Below are 15,099 nucleotides of genomic sequence, written 5' to 3' on the forward strand. Positions count from 1 at the left end.
CCATTGCTCTCGCTCCTTCTCGCTTGTTGACGTTTCATTTATCGTAATCAAGTGCGCAATCAATGCGAAGAGAATTGCACTTAGCTCCCGTCGTCTCTTTCTACGGCCCCCTTTAGCCGTCCCTTTCTGCACTTGTTTTGTGTCTCAACTTCTAATTTACTTTGATTTGTTTGGGGGAACGAAAAGAGGAGCAAGCTGGCCATGTGAATGACTGACTGACTGACTGGATGACAGCGACATTGATCAATTCGTGAACTTTTGACCCGAGTGGCAGAATTAAAGAAGAAAAGGGATGCAGATAGAAAGAAGCTTAGAAGTTGTGACCTTTTTCTAATGGAGTATATTAATGATACTCACAATATTAATTAACACTCCTAACGTCTAAGGAAAAACTTTATTATTATTATTTAGAAATATTTAATTGGAAATTCAAAATATATTACTAGTTTGTTCATATGCAAATATTTTAGAAAGTTTTTAGTTCAGTTTATTTAAATAAGATATATTTCAATAAATTATATTGACTGTTTAGTATCTATTCGATAACTGTTTAGATTTGCTCAAAAATTTAATCCACTTCAACCTCCATTTTAACCCGAAGAATGCCCAAAATTGCAGCATTTTAGTGCCGGATTTGTCCCCTTTTAGCCGGCTTCACCAAAAAGCCCGACTGATAATGACAAAGCCAGCCAAAAGGCAGCGAGCAGAAGACCAGTACAGTCAGCACATTTTAACGCTGACAGACTGACGAAACAAGAAAAAAAAAACAGAAAAAGCCAGGAAATATCCCGGCGTAAAAGGCGAAAAAAAAAGAAACGTTGTTTCGCTAACCGAAAATCGTGCCCAAAAGTTTGTGGCCGAGCGCTTGACTGGCGGGTAACTTTGCGGCCGTCCAAATCCAAACCGCCGGCCATCCCGTCCTCATCCGAATCCAAATACGAATCCGTTGTCAGTTTCGCTTCCCTGTTCCATCTATCTCACTCTGTGTGGGTGTGTAGGGTGTGTAGGGTGTGTGGTGTGTGTGGGGTGTGTGTTGGCCAGGACAAAAGGAAAAGCGAGGACGTCGCGATATTGTCAGCGGGCCCAGAGAAAAATGCAATTTCTGTAGAGCGCGCGCAGTGTGCACACCAAAAATTTCCACGACGACAAGGAAAATTGGATGAGCACTTCTTCTTTCTGCCCCTCTGTCTCTTCAAAAAAAAAATATATATAGTATATATATTTAGTGGGCGGAAAAATAGAAAAGGGGAGTGGCAAGTCCCTGGCAACTGGCAGACCGACGGAGCATACAAAATAACCACAAACCCAAGCTGCACATTATCTATGAATGTGGTTTTTGTTGTGCAGCCTTCAGAGTGGTGGGTGGATTTTACTCCATTTTTCCTCCCATTTTCCCACTATTTTCTTCTCTCCCTTTTTTTTTTTTTTTGTTTTTTTTTTGTTTTTTGTATTTTTGCGCGCGCCAGCAAAAATCGCAAAAAGGGGGTAAAGCCAAAGCGGAAATTGTTGAACAGAACTTAAATCTCAACGAAATTGTTTTTGGCGACAGTTTGTGTATGCCGGGCCTGTTCCACTGCGGTGGGTGCTGGGGTACCCCCCATTTGCCCCTTTTCACACCCCCTTTACACCACTCTACCGCCCTCCATGAAGGTCCGAGCCTTGTTAGCAAGCAGCATCAGCAGCTGGCGTTGTGCATGTGCAAGTTACAAGCTACATGTGTGCCCACAATCCAGCCACCCACTGAAATACACCACCGCCAGTCTCATTTTGGAGTCCAACTAGAGATTAGGCCAGGTGGTTTTGGGCAAGGCCCTGTACCTAACTTATTTTCCACTTCAACATCTTTGATCAGTTCCGAAAATTATCTAAGTACTCAAAAAATTAAAAACAAAAAATGTTTCGCTTAGAACACAACACGATCAAAACTATACAAAATAAAAGAAATGACCTATAAATGGCCTATTCAATTTTTTTAAATGTAAGGTTTACTACGAAATTTGTAGATCTAAATAGAGTCTTAAACCTTATCCACCGCATCCAATCCAAATACGAATTTTTTATTTTCAATATTAACTAATGAATATCTATGGATATTTTCACTGATTCCTAACTTCACAAAACTCGATGGTTTTTCGTAACCTAAGAATTTATGCGGAGAGTGCAATCGTAAGCTGTTCCAACCGAAGTTCTATAGGCTGCTGAGTTGGGTGGTTTTTCCGGGGAGTGGGTGGGTGGCTTCAGTGGGTGCCAGGATCAGGGGATTTTCCCTGAGTGGGCCAAAGTTGGATGGGTGATTTAGGTGGTGAGGCTGCCGCCTGCCGCCTGCGCCAGCATTGCAGAGATTTGTTGGCTTGGAAATTGCCCAACAAATTTCTGTTGGCGGGCCACAAACAACGACACACGGTTGGGTTGGAAAATGTGGGTGGCAAAGTGTATGGAAAGTGGGTGGCGGGGAAAAAGGGGTGAAGTTTGGGATGCCATGTAAGCGCGTATCTATGCATACATCTCCTCTGCCGTTGTGTGTGTGCAGATTACTTACTTTTGGAGCGTTAGTCGTTAGTGCCGTTATTTCATAGTTGCCGTCACGCCCAAAACCGCAACTGCCACGCCCCCAGAGCCCACCTACCGCTCATTTTTTTTTTTTTGAGGGAGCGGGGATTGTATGGCTACTTAGACAACCAAAACCGCACAAAAGCGCAAAAGCCGTTCATTGATAATGTAAACTCAGCAGAAAAATATCTCGTAGGTAAGGGCAGCATGAAAATGTTGGTGGTTGGGTTTTTGCGATTTTCTGGCAAAATCCTGGCGGCATAACTAGGTGGCAAAGTGGGTGGTGGTGGTGGGCTGAAAAGTCGGCTGGTGCAGCCTTGCCACACACCACACACATTTATGAAGCCTGCGGAAAGTTTTGCCTTTGCTGCCCAAAAAATTATGTGGCTATATTTAAAGTTTTCGTGGGCTTTTGGCCCATAGTTGGGCACTAGACTGCGTAATACTTTTTCAGTTAACTAACGCAAACTTTTCCCAGAATACATCTATATTTAAGCTATATGTGCATGCATATATGGTGTGCGGTTGGCTTCTTTGCTCCATGCTGTATGTACTTAGCTCTATTTGATGACCCACGCATTTGGGGCTTGAAATTTGTTACATACCTGCAAGAAAAAGATAAAAACAATTTAAATAAGTAAAAATGCAACTTCATCGCTATTTTAAGGGTAATAATATGGGATTCGAAGTATATTTTATTTGATTATTTAACTTTCAACAAAATATTAATTTTAGAAGAATGTGCTTTAGACATATTGTTTATATTCAGTTAAATCATCAACCAAGTGATTTACTTTGAAATCATATATTATATTTTAGTCAAACGAACTTAATAATACATCATTATAAACTTTAAATCATTATAGCCATAAAAATTAAATATTAATACTGAAAAGTCAAGCCCCTATTTAAACAATATTCCCCCCCTGTCATCAAATTACTGGAGCCATTATGCAACCGCATTTATTCCCCTTTACTTTTTTGGGGTGTTACACAAACAGTCGACTCATTTAGCACATTGTTCAAATATAGACCGGCATAACCTCAAATACAGAACAGTAAAACAGGAAAAAAAGGAGGAGTTGAAAAAAGGAAACCGAACAAGAGAACTTTTTTCCCCTCATGTTTGCTTGTTTTTCTCTGTATTTTTTTGTCGAACCGCCTCCACCGCCCGGAGTAATTTTGCATAAATTAACCATCGACGGCGACTGTGAACAAGGTCCGACCCATAACGGTATTGCTAATTACACCATAATGTCCGAATTCACAGGCGAAACTAGGCAAAATTTGGGATTGGAGCTGGACGAAAACCAAAGAACCAAAAAAAAAAAAAAAAAGAAAAAGGGTGGGCACAGCAACAAATTAGCATAATAACCTCTAATCATACAAACGAAAAAATTAAATAACAAGCCAGAGAAGGGGGGAAATATGCTAAGTAAGCACACGACCAGACCGAACAATTTTCTTCCATTTTTTGTATATCCCCGGTCTATTTTTTTTCTAAACACTACAAGCCATTAACGCACATTAGCAGAACTTATAAATTTATTGCCGCCCATCTCGATATGGATGAATGTTTCCGTGGGCTTGGGTTTGAATTCGAGGACCTCATCGAGGGGTTGTTGCCAGCCCCTCTCGATAAACAATGACCGAAAGGGGGTTGCTACTCTTCCTTTTGCTGTGAAAGTGAGCGTGAATCAAAGTGGTTATGGGATTTCGCATATTGGTCCTCTTAAGCAGTGGTTCCAGAAAGTATATATACACCTATCAATTCAGATAAAATTCAAAGAAAAATATATTCCAAAGAGTATGGAATCTGGTTGATTTCATTAAGAAAAGACTTTGCAAAAGCTTAATAATTGTTGGCTGAACTGAACATTTAAAAAAAAATATTTATATAAATATATATTTCAAGAATATCAGACAAATGTTTCCCCACCGTCAATGGCTGAAATTTCTTATAAAATAATTTCCAAAATGCAGTTTAGAAATCTCAAACCCTGTTCCATCCACAAATTACTTTCACACCACTGTCTGACATTTACAGATTGTAAAATGATTTTGCTAATTTGTTTGCCTGCCCGTAGATTGTTGTGTTGTGCTCGCCTTTTCCAACACAACTAACCCTTAACCCTTAACCCGTAACCCTTAACCCGTAAGGATGCCAACGACTGGGAAAGGGGGCAAGGCACGTGCAAAATCTCACAAGCCAAATGCAGTTAGCCGGAGTGAATTTTCCATTTTCCACAGGCAAAGGGAGCACACGTGCAGCCAAGAAAATGCAATACAGAATGAATATTTTAGCAGGTCAGTGGGAGGATGAATGGACACAGGAGTTGAAATCAACGCTATCCCATAAGAAGAAAATTGCATTTCGCATTTATCCCTATATGCCAGGTGTGTGTTTTGTGTGTTTGGTGTGTTTTGTGTGTGTGTGCGAGTGAGTGTATGTATATCTCTATCTCTTTCTTTCCCCCTTTTGTTGGCCACCCCCTTCTTTTACCACCACCCCTCCGGTAGACCCTTCTTTTTCCGCATAGTGGTACAAACATTTAGCTCGTGTTTAACCCTCAGCTCGACAAACAGCTGAGAGGTAACCGTACAAAAAACAGTAATGCTAAAGCGGTTAGAAGGCTCAGAAGAATGGTGAAAAAAAGGGGAAAAAAGCGGAGAAAGGTGGAGGGAAGAAGGGTTAACAAAGTCAAAAAACGGTAATTTAACATCAGGCATCCCCAGTAAAGAAACTCTTTGCTAGGGGGCAAATTCTACATGTAAACCTTTTACTCAAAAAAAAAAATGGAAAAAACGGCACGAGTCAAGGGGTTTTCGCTATCATAAGTTTTTGTTTTTTAGAAGTATTCGAGGGTTCGTTGTCCATTTAAGAGATCCGAACAAGCACCTGTTGTGCAGGGAGATCCCCCTTTTTCGGCTGTCAATCAGTAGGAATTCCATTTATGCTCCAAGTATACATATATGTGAGTCTAGAACAAAACCAACCAATTAACATGAGTAGTTATAAGGCATGTCTTCAGATCTAGGCAAAACGTTTATATAACATGTTTGTACAGCACTATAGATTCAAAAACCAATTCAATCATATGATTTTACTTAATTATTTTGACCTGTCTAAAGAATTTAATGCAATTAAGCTAGAAAATGGAATGTCATTTTTATTGGATGTTTAAATTAATTTTTTTCATAAAGTTCTAAGCTTTGTATTATTTTTTAAGCACATAAATATTCTATTAATGTTAATCATTTAACATTTTCCTTGATATATAGCTGCTTTGATAAATTGCCTAGCTCTTATTGTACCTTTTCAAAGAAAATAGTTTATAACTACATTTTTGCATAGCTTCCATCTTTTATTTCGTAACTGCAGGATGTATGCATCCTAGAAAAGAAATATTTTATTTGTGGTCCCGGATGGATTTACGTCCTTCAACAGTTAAGGTTTATCTTTCGATCTTTCACATGGTTCCTTTGCCTTCTTGCTTACATATTTTCCCCACTTTTCCTGCGTTTCCTTTAACCCGTTTGTTTTTTCAACCTTCTGTTCCACATTGTGTGCACTGCAATTCAGTTATTTATACGCGGACCGTTTCCACATATCCCGATATATATTCTGCTATATTATTATTATTATTCTTATGAGGCAACTCCTGCTGTTCCACGTTACTATACTCTACTGCTGTTCCTTACTGCTGCCACTGCTGTCGTTACTGCCGCTGCTTTTCCCTTTTTTTTTTTTTTTTTTTTTATTTATTTTTGTTTGCGCCCCATTTGGCTGTTTGTATTCATTTTGAATCTTCATTGCCTTTGTTTTACAACAATTGCATGCCACATTGCTCCTGCTGCCGCTTATGTTGCTCCTGTTTCTATACCCTTACCAGATTTCCAGGTATTTCCACAATGCAGTTGATATGTATTTGAAAAAAAATAACTAATCCTGAAACTATAACAACAAAAAATGCACTTCAAAAATCCTAAAATCAGTAAACAAACAAGATAATTATATGTGCAATTTGATTGTTTTATTGTTTAATGTATTAAAAAATATCTTGCATGGTGTTTAGGTGTTAATTATGAAGCAAAGGTTGTAAAGTTTTAATAACAGCAATACCCCGTGTAAATATTGTAAAGTAAATAGTTATGATCTTATGATCATCATAAAGAGTATTTCCATTTTCGGCTTTCTATTGCTTATAGTGTATTTTTTATTTTCGTACTTTTGCTAAACTCAGCATTTAATTTTAGTTGGCCCAAAGGGTTGAGTCGACGACGACGACGACAGTCAGTTTCGGTTCTCCTCAGTTCGGTTTCAGTTCAGTTCTGTTCGGTTAGGTTCGCTTTCGACTGCAGATTGTGTGTGTTGTGTGTGCGAGAGGTTGTGTGTATGCTGCTTGGGGTAAAACGTTTTGCATTTTATTTTATTTCTCGTTCTCGTTGTTTGCCACAATAAAAAGGGTGAATTTTTATATATTTTGCCATAAGTTTTTATGGCTTCCGTGTGTGGCGGCTGTCGGGAGCTGTCCGCATGTCCGTTTGTCTGCTGTCCGTTAACCCTCGACTGCCCTACACGGCAAGAAATATTTGATATATCAAGTTTTTCAAAACTTAAATAAATATTTGCAGATATCGAAAAATATAGCATTCAATTTATTATCACCAGCTTTAAATATGATCGTGCAACTGAATATGATTTGATTATATTTATATAGTTAATTTATATAAAAAATATATAAGACACGGTATTATAAAATGACCTATTATCTTATAAAACAATTTGTAGTTACATTTTATTAAATACGAAACATGGTTTTATTAAAATTAAAACACATATATTTTGTTAAAAATTGCAGTGCACTTCACTTTTTTCGCTGTCGTTTTTTGTCGACATTTTGTCAAAAGTTAGTCCAGTCAACCAGGATTTAGGGGCGGAAAGGCTGCGGCAGGGCGTGGCTTGTGGTGTGTCTAACATGACGCGCCTTTACACTTAACTGTTTTAAAAAGTTTTCCCATCCCCCCGCCAGCTTTTCCATTTCCCCCCACTTTTGGCACACTCTTCGCATTGTTGCTCTCCTTGTTTTGCACTTTTAATTCGGTTTATTTGAGCACAATTTATGAGTGTCTGTGTGTGTATTTAGATTTTAATCTACTTTGCCGCTGCAGCTGCAAAAAACTTTTTGGCAGCACACCCTAAAAGGACTAAAAACACTCCATTTATTTTTTTGTACATCAAAATTAAGCAAAAAACGGCTCGTAGTTTGCAGTGAAATTTTTGCGAAAATTGAGGGGAGAACTCCTAATTGGATAACAAATTTCGTCTGTAATTTGATGGACACACAAAGCTCGAAAAAGAGCCAAAGTTAAAAGCCCTTTAGAAAGGCTACAAAAAAATTAGTATATATTTACAAAAGATTTGCGCCAAAATGAAACATTCTTTCTTTGATGGTCGACTATAAAAAATTAAAACAAAATCACAATTCATTATAAAAAATTTCACATTATTTTTGATTGTGGTGCGTTAGTTTGAGCCAGTTTTTTTGCAGATGTCGAACACTAAACAATAAATTGGATTTTAACATTGAGATCGAACTACAAACGATTATTAAATTTGTATGGTTTTTTGGCTTAAAACTGTCAAAACCATTTATCGAAACTAATTGGTTGAAAATATAGGCCAATGATAAAGTTAATTAAAACAAAAGTCTAATTGTTTAAAAAATTTTTGGGTTTTACCAGTTAGCTGCATGTTTAATGTAAAGGCATTATGCTGGTTGATGTATTTTAAATGTGGGTTAGTAATTTAATTTAATTGGTCGCCAATAAAGAAATATTAAAGCAGACAGATAAAAGAAAATATCGATACATTATATGAGTTTTATCATTATAAAATCAAGACGAGAACATGGAAACGTATAACAATTTAAATATAAAATTTTGAAAATGTAAAAATTTCTATTTAGTGAGTTATAAAAACACACATAAGTTTAATGCATCAATTGAGTTAATTCCTTTCTTGATTCATAGTACAGCTAAATGCAAAACAGTGTTTATAATTAGCAAAATTCCCACTCCGACTCCACTGGCCAGATATTAGCATACTATGTATGTAATTTAACCCACAACAACAAACTCCCTGCCCCACGTTTCCCATAAAATTACACTTGAATCATTCAGCGAGTTGGGAATTGCTCACATTTGATTGCACACATTAATTTAGTCGCTGACTTTTGCCGACTGCCCACACACAAAGCGCCACCAAAGAGGATGGAAAATCGAGGGGGAAAATCAAGACAAGTTCAGGGACGGGGAAGGAAATGAAATCCGGGAAAGGGGGCCAAGAAACGTGCCCGGCAATTGAATGCAAGGGCCAGTGTTAAATTTCAATGCCAATTGCAGTTAAAGTGGAGAATCGCCTGAGGAAGTCGTCGGCTTTTTGCCTCGATTTTTATGGCTTTTTAAATGCAAAATGCTCACATACAGAAATTCATTTATATATATGCACAGACTAAAAGAAAATACTATTCCTTTTTTAATTTTGTTTATTTGTTAATAAAATAAATATACTTTAAATGGCGATTTTGTGAATATGATAGAAAGTAAAGTCAATTAAAACATCATTTTTGCAATTAACTAAAATATTGGAAAGATTCCCTTTTTTTTGTTTTTTAAGTTTTTAAAATAATAACCATAGAACTACGATATTTATAAAATAAAAACTTTTACGATGAATATAGCTATGTATCAAAAATACTTCTTAAACAATGAGCATATAATTTCTTTCTGTGCATGCGGACCTTTTGTAAATGCCACTCGATAGATGCGGGCCATCGTCTGTGATTCCTCAACTTAAAAATTTCATAAGTATTATTAAAATTTCTGCTATCGTCTCCCTACCTTCCTCTCTCTTCCCCTCTTTTCTTTATTTTTGCCTTAATTAAAAGGAAAGGTTGGGGGGTTTCTGAATGAATTAAATTTTCGCTCAATTAGCAATGCCGAACATTTTTCACATCCTTATTAAGAGTTCCTTTTCAGACTCTTTTGTTAGCGGATTTTCCGCCTGCCATATAAAATAATAAAAAGCAGCGAAGAGCAGAGGCAGAAGAAATCCCCACCGATTGTTTGATTGCCGCCGTCTTATGCACATCAATTCTTCTTTAATCTTTGCTCTTCCTTCGTTTTTCCCTTTTCGACGCGGGTTTTTCCTCTCTGCGGACTTTTCACTTGAGTGACACCACCCAATGCGTTTTATTGACTTGGGCCTTTCGGAGCAAACAACTTGACCAACATGAAACAGCCCGCATCTGACACATCATAACCATAAAACGATTTCGATTCCGAACCAGAATCCGAATCGAACGAAATTTCATGGAACGCCCAACAAATTTTTTCGTTTTATATGCAAATTCAAATGAATTCGAATTTTCTCGTTTTCTGTTTTTTTTTTTTTCCTCTCTAATCATCGGCGTCATAATCATCAACATTGAAGTGCTTAAATTAACGGCTGTCAGGCGATCAAAACGAGAACTGAAAAACACTTTACCCACATATTTATCGGTTTTTTTGTGAGTTTCTAGTTGGTTCTAAAATCACATAAACATAAGAATAGGAAGAGTATTAAATTTCTTGTGGCTCAAGAAAAATTTACATGCACTTGACTTCACCAAAAAAAAAACTTATATACTTGTTTTTATATAGGTAAATAGGTAACAAGTGCATTTTCTTTTTTAGTTTTATTTAAAAAGTGTTTAAAATACAACCATTTAAATAAAGGAAGAACGATTTCACCTGATTACTTGTTTGTCTTAACCTTTGAGTGACACTCAACACGCAACTAATTGTAAGTCAAATATGAAACCCAAACCCTTGAGCCAATCAACCCTTTAACACGAATATATATTTTAATTTGTATATGCCATACTTATATATAAATCAAATTCCGTGTCAATTTTAATTGCAATTTAATGATAAACGACGCCCGAAGTCGAGACCTTTTCACAAAAGGGTTAAGTTTACTTGAAGGGCTATTTCGAATCAATAAATGCGGGTGGCCCACTCTCCCTTAACCCCATACTGCCCAGTTCTTGAGCGGAGGCATTTAATTCGCAGTCGTTGATTGAATGGCGAGACGAATTCCCATCAGAGTTCAAACGTCGGCAATCGAAGAATTATGAGAGAATAAATTCCCCATTGCAACAGCATCTAAGGCCCCCATTCATGCCGAACATTAATTCAATTAAGCTCTTTCAATTTCAACTTCAGTTCCAATAATCAAACAACATAAACATACACAGTGATAAACAAAGAAAAATAGATACACTGCAAACCAAAATGGTAGGAAACGCCACAAAATCATTGTAAGAATTTTTTATTGGAATTTTTTTTTAATTTTTATATACTTTAATTGCAGTGCATATATTATTAAATTAGCTTTCTATCAATTTAAATAAATTATAGGGTTTTAATGGCTTCTTTGTTAAAAGTATCTTAAATTTGAAATTTTTATTCATAGATAATACCAAATAAGTTTTACACAATTTAGTATTAAAGAAGATATTGTATTCATAAATAATTATTTGTAAACATTATCACCCTTTTTTCAATTAAATTTTGTATGTCTCATTCTTATAACATCTCTTGTTTTCAGTGAAGACATGGCTCCATTTCCTCCCTTTCGATCTTCTTTTTTTCCCCTTTCTAACTTTTTGCCTCGTATTCTGCACATATATATGTATTTATACACATTGGTGTACCTATAAGTTGTCTATATGTTTTCTTTTTCCACTCGCTCTGCTTCGTTCACACAGCAAAGTGCAAAAATACGTTTTTAATTGATTTTTAATTAAATGTTAAATTGTCAGTTGCAGTCGTGTTGGGTGCGTTTTGTTGGTAGGGAGTTTTTATGAGTCAGCAAAAACCCCGACTTCACATTAAACACAGACACACTCGATTATTTTAGTTAAATGTTCCAAAAATAAAGGTGTGGTTTTGTTTAAATGAAGAGAAACTTTTTGTTGTAAGTAAAAAATTATAATTTTAAAAATTTAAAATACTATTTGCATTTGTGGGAGTGAGATTTATTGATGTAAAAACATTCCATAGACAATTACTGCTGATTTATAAATAATATTTTGCAGTGCCAAAAGTAGCTTTAACCATTAGTTAAATCAAAGAAAATTCAATCTGCAGGCAAGACAAAAGCTGCTTGAAAATCGTCAGACGAAAACAGGTCAAAATATCCAATCTGGGCAACATAAAATCCAATGCCAAGTCGCTTTAATCACATTAAGCTAAGAGGTCTGCTCATCAGGGGGGAAAAGTGTAGAAAAGAGGGAAAAACGGGGCCAAAAACAAAGTTTTTGAAAAGCGTGCACACAGGTGGGCTCGATGCTTGTTGAAAGCTGTTGTCGACGCAAAAGTTCCCTTCAACCTTCATTACGGCCATAACTAAAATGATGACGATCAGCAGGAGCATCATCATTGTCATCATCATCATCATGATGATGTTCATTGTGGTACTATGTGGTATGTGAGCCTATCACGTACATTCGCCATCAATAACGCGACGATTTAACTTGTCTCGTTCTGGACCCGGGCACGTAGTCGTTCGCCAGTAGGTTGCCCCTTGGCCTCCGGTCCTCGAGCCACCCACAAAAAAAAAAAAAAAAAAAAACCAGCCACCCACCGCCCAGCATCACCCACTTCCCACTTCCCACCAGCACCAGCACCACCCAAATCCACAACCCACATCCCACTCCACCACTTTTCAACAGCAGCACGTACGCATCCCATACACGTGGCTTTGGACTAAGCTCCATCCATGGAGCTCTCACTCCCTACACTGCAAAAACAATAATAAATAATCAAAAATAAGCAGGTGGATTTACTTGGGCAGCAAACCTATTATATCATAAAACCATTTGACCAAAAAATTATCAAAGCCCACTACATATAGTTTAGCTTGTCTTTTGCCTTTTGTGAAAGATGACAACGAATATATAGACTCCAGTATTGCTTCGTTTTAATATACATATCTAGGCTTTACGTCCTGAGTTTTTGAAATACTGCTTAACTGTTGAAAATATATAAATATTCTTATTTAAAATAAAATTCCTAACTTTGCCTTGGCCACACAATTTCGCCAAGTGTGCCAGTAGGAATCGCTGATGTTTATTCCTACTTTGTTTATCGATATAAATATTGGCAACTTTTTCACATTTCGACCTGGCACGTAACGCCGTCACAGACAGCCGAGAGCACCACCGCCCAGCCATTCTGCCATCTAGCCACCCACCGCACCACCCAAGGCACCATCCAGAGCACCCTGAGGCTAAGCTTTCGGTCTACAAATCCACTTAGTTGCTAATTGGCGGCAAATCAGCTGGCTAAAGCCAGCTCTTCTCTTCTGCTTTCTTCTCGAATCGAATCGAATTGAATCGCAGTCGTTCGGCTATCTTCGGTGTTGATTTCTTGACCTTTTTGTAGCTGAATTGCACTATGTTTTATTGGTCTAAAATCGTTTGTTTATATTCCTTTGAAAGGATATTTTTATGAAAATATTTCTGCGTAGAAAAACCACAAAGAGCATTTAAGGGGTAATTAATTATTCCAAACGTTTTTGTACATATTAAAATATTTTTGATTATCTATCTATTTATGTAAATAAATATATTACATATTTTTAATCATTTGAAAAGGTATTTAACAAAACGGAACATTTTTGTACAAATAAATATGTATATTGATTTAATACATATTCTTAACTACCGAATTGGCTACTTTTTGGTGAAATACATTTGACAGCACTGAAGATTCCAGTTGTTTTGATTTGTATCTTTTTATCTTTTAAGCCAGCGAGGAATCGCATCACGTGCATCATCGCTACCCCGCATACACCAGCCCCCTATTTTCTCGCTCTGTATCTGTTTTTTATGCTTCCTTTATTTTTATTTTGGCTCTATGCGTTTGTTTCTGTCCAAATCCATTTGAGGCAGGAGCTTGCTGGCTCTTATTTGTTGTGTTCGTTTTTTGGCTCTTGCTATGGCTATGGCTATGGCTTTAAACCTAAACCAGAACCGAAACCAGAATCAGAATCAGCAAACAAAAAAAAAGGCGGGCGGAGTGGAGTCGCGGCACTTGGGCGCCTTGGCTTTTGTGGTCAGTCTTTTGGCCGCCTGTGATAGTCGTAAAAATACCCAAGAGATGTCGAAGGCATGTTGCAAAATTTCAAGCTCAAGTTGAAATGGCAGCCAAAGTCTGTTCCACACTCACACGTAGCACAAAAAAAAAAAAAAAAAACTAAAGGAGCACACACGCACACACACTACACACACGCGTCAGTGGCATAAAAGTTGCCTGTTTGGATTTCAAATGGTCAAAATGTGGACATTTGCTTAACACAAAAAAAAAAAAAGATACCAAGATACTTCGTTGCATCCCTCTCTTTCCTTCTTTATACACCCCTCTCTTTCCCAGAAAACAAGTCTGAAGAAGAGCTTGTTTTCGCATTTTTATGTCCATTGCAAAATGCGGTTTGGCCCATTCATGGAGCTCATATAATGCCCTACAGCTGAGATTCCTCAAAACAAATTGTATAAGCACACAATAAATTACAACAAATATTTAATAAGTATTCCAGATCTGGTATGGCATAATAAATTAAATTAATTAAATAAATTAACAACCCCGTAGATTTTAAGTATGGAATTTGATTTGATATGTATACATTTTTAAAGCTAAATTGTTGGATTTAGTTACTCTTGCTATTTTTGTTAAATAAATATTAACACCTTCTTAATACATTATCCTATTATAATTGATAAAATGCCTTGTTAAACCTGCATTTTTCACTTCCTTTTAAGGGAATAAAAGTATGCTATGCGTTGTTTATTATTACCCATATTACTTCTGTGAGAAGTGCCCTTGCCCAGTCGACCTAGTTGGACCCCCGTAAAATAAGTTCGTCTCCAAGCCGGGGCCAATCTTCAGACTCCAGTTCGGGACCTCTTGGCTGCACTCGTCGTCTCTGTTTTATCCAATCCCTCTATCACTTGCACGCACTCACACAAAATTCCTCCTTTTATTCTTTTCTCATTTTATTTTTTTTTTCTGTTTCGCCTCTGACTCTTTCCTCCTTTTTTTTTTAAATAAAAGTTTGCGTTTTAGCTTTAGCCAGATTTATGTTTTCCTGCTTGCGTTTGCAGAATTGTTGTCGGAAGTTTTTTGTGCAGCATCATGGCACACACAGAAAGTTCTCAAAAAGATGTAAAAAAAAAAGAGAAACAAAAAAAAAAAAAAAGTAGTAAGGAAAAGCTGGGCCAGGCAGCTGGAAAATGGCAAAGGGTGAGGGGGAAAAGCCAGGCGACCACAAAATATGCTCAGCAGCATTGATGCGCCTTTTGACCCGGGCTCTGACTTTGACACTGAAACCGAAACCGAAACTGAAACTGAAATAGAAACAGAAAAAGGCGGCAAAAGCTTTTCCCTTTGACTTGGCATTAGTTGAGCATGGATGCGTCTGATTAGCAGTTTTGTCTGGTGCGC

The 15,099-nt window shown here is 37.1% G+C and overlaps 1 protein-coding gene across 5 annotated transcripts in view; it reads right to left on the bottom strand.

The window, feature by feature from the left end:
* The window catches only part of LOC108149959 (teneurin-a), a 156,848-nt gene that overhangs the window by 91,609 nt on the left and 50,140 nt on the right, over positions 1-15,099 (bottom strand). The window lies entirely within an intron of this gene.

Source organism: Drosophila elegans, unplaced genomic scaffold (assembly GCF_018152505.1).
Source record: "Drosophila elegans isolate 14027-0461.03 unplaced genomic scaffold, ASM1815250v1 contig_149, whole genome shotgun sequence".
NCBI classification, from domain to species: Eukaryota; Metazoa; Arthropoda; class Insecta; order Diptera; family Drosophilidae; genus Drosophila; species Drosophila elegans.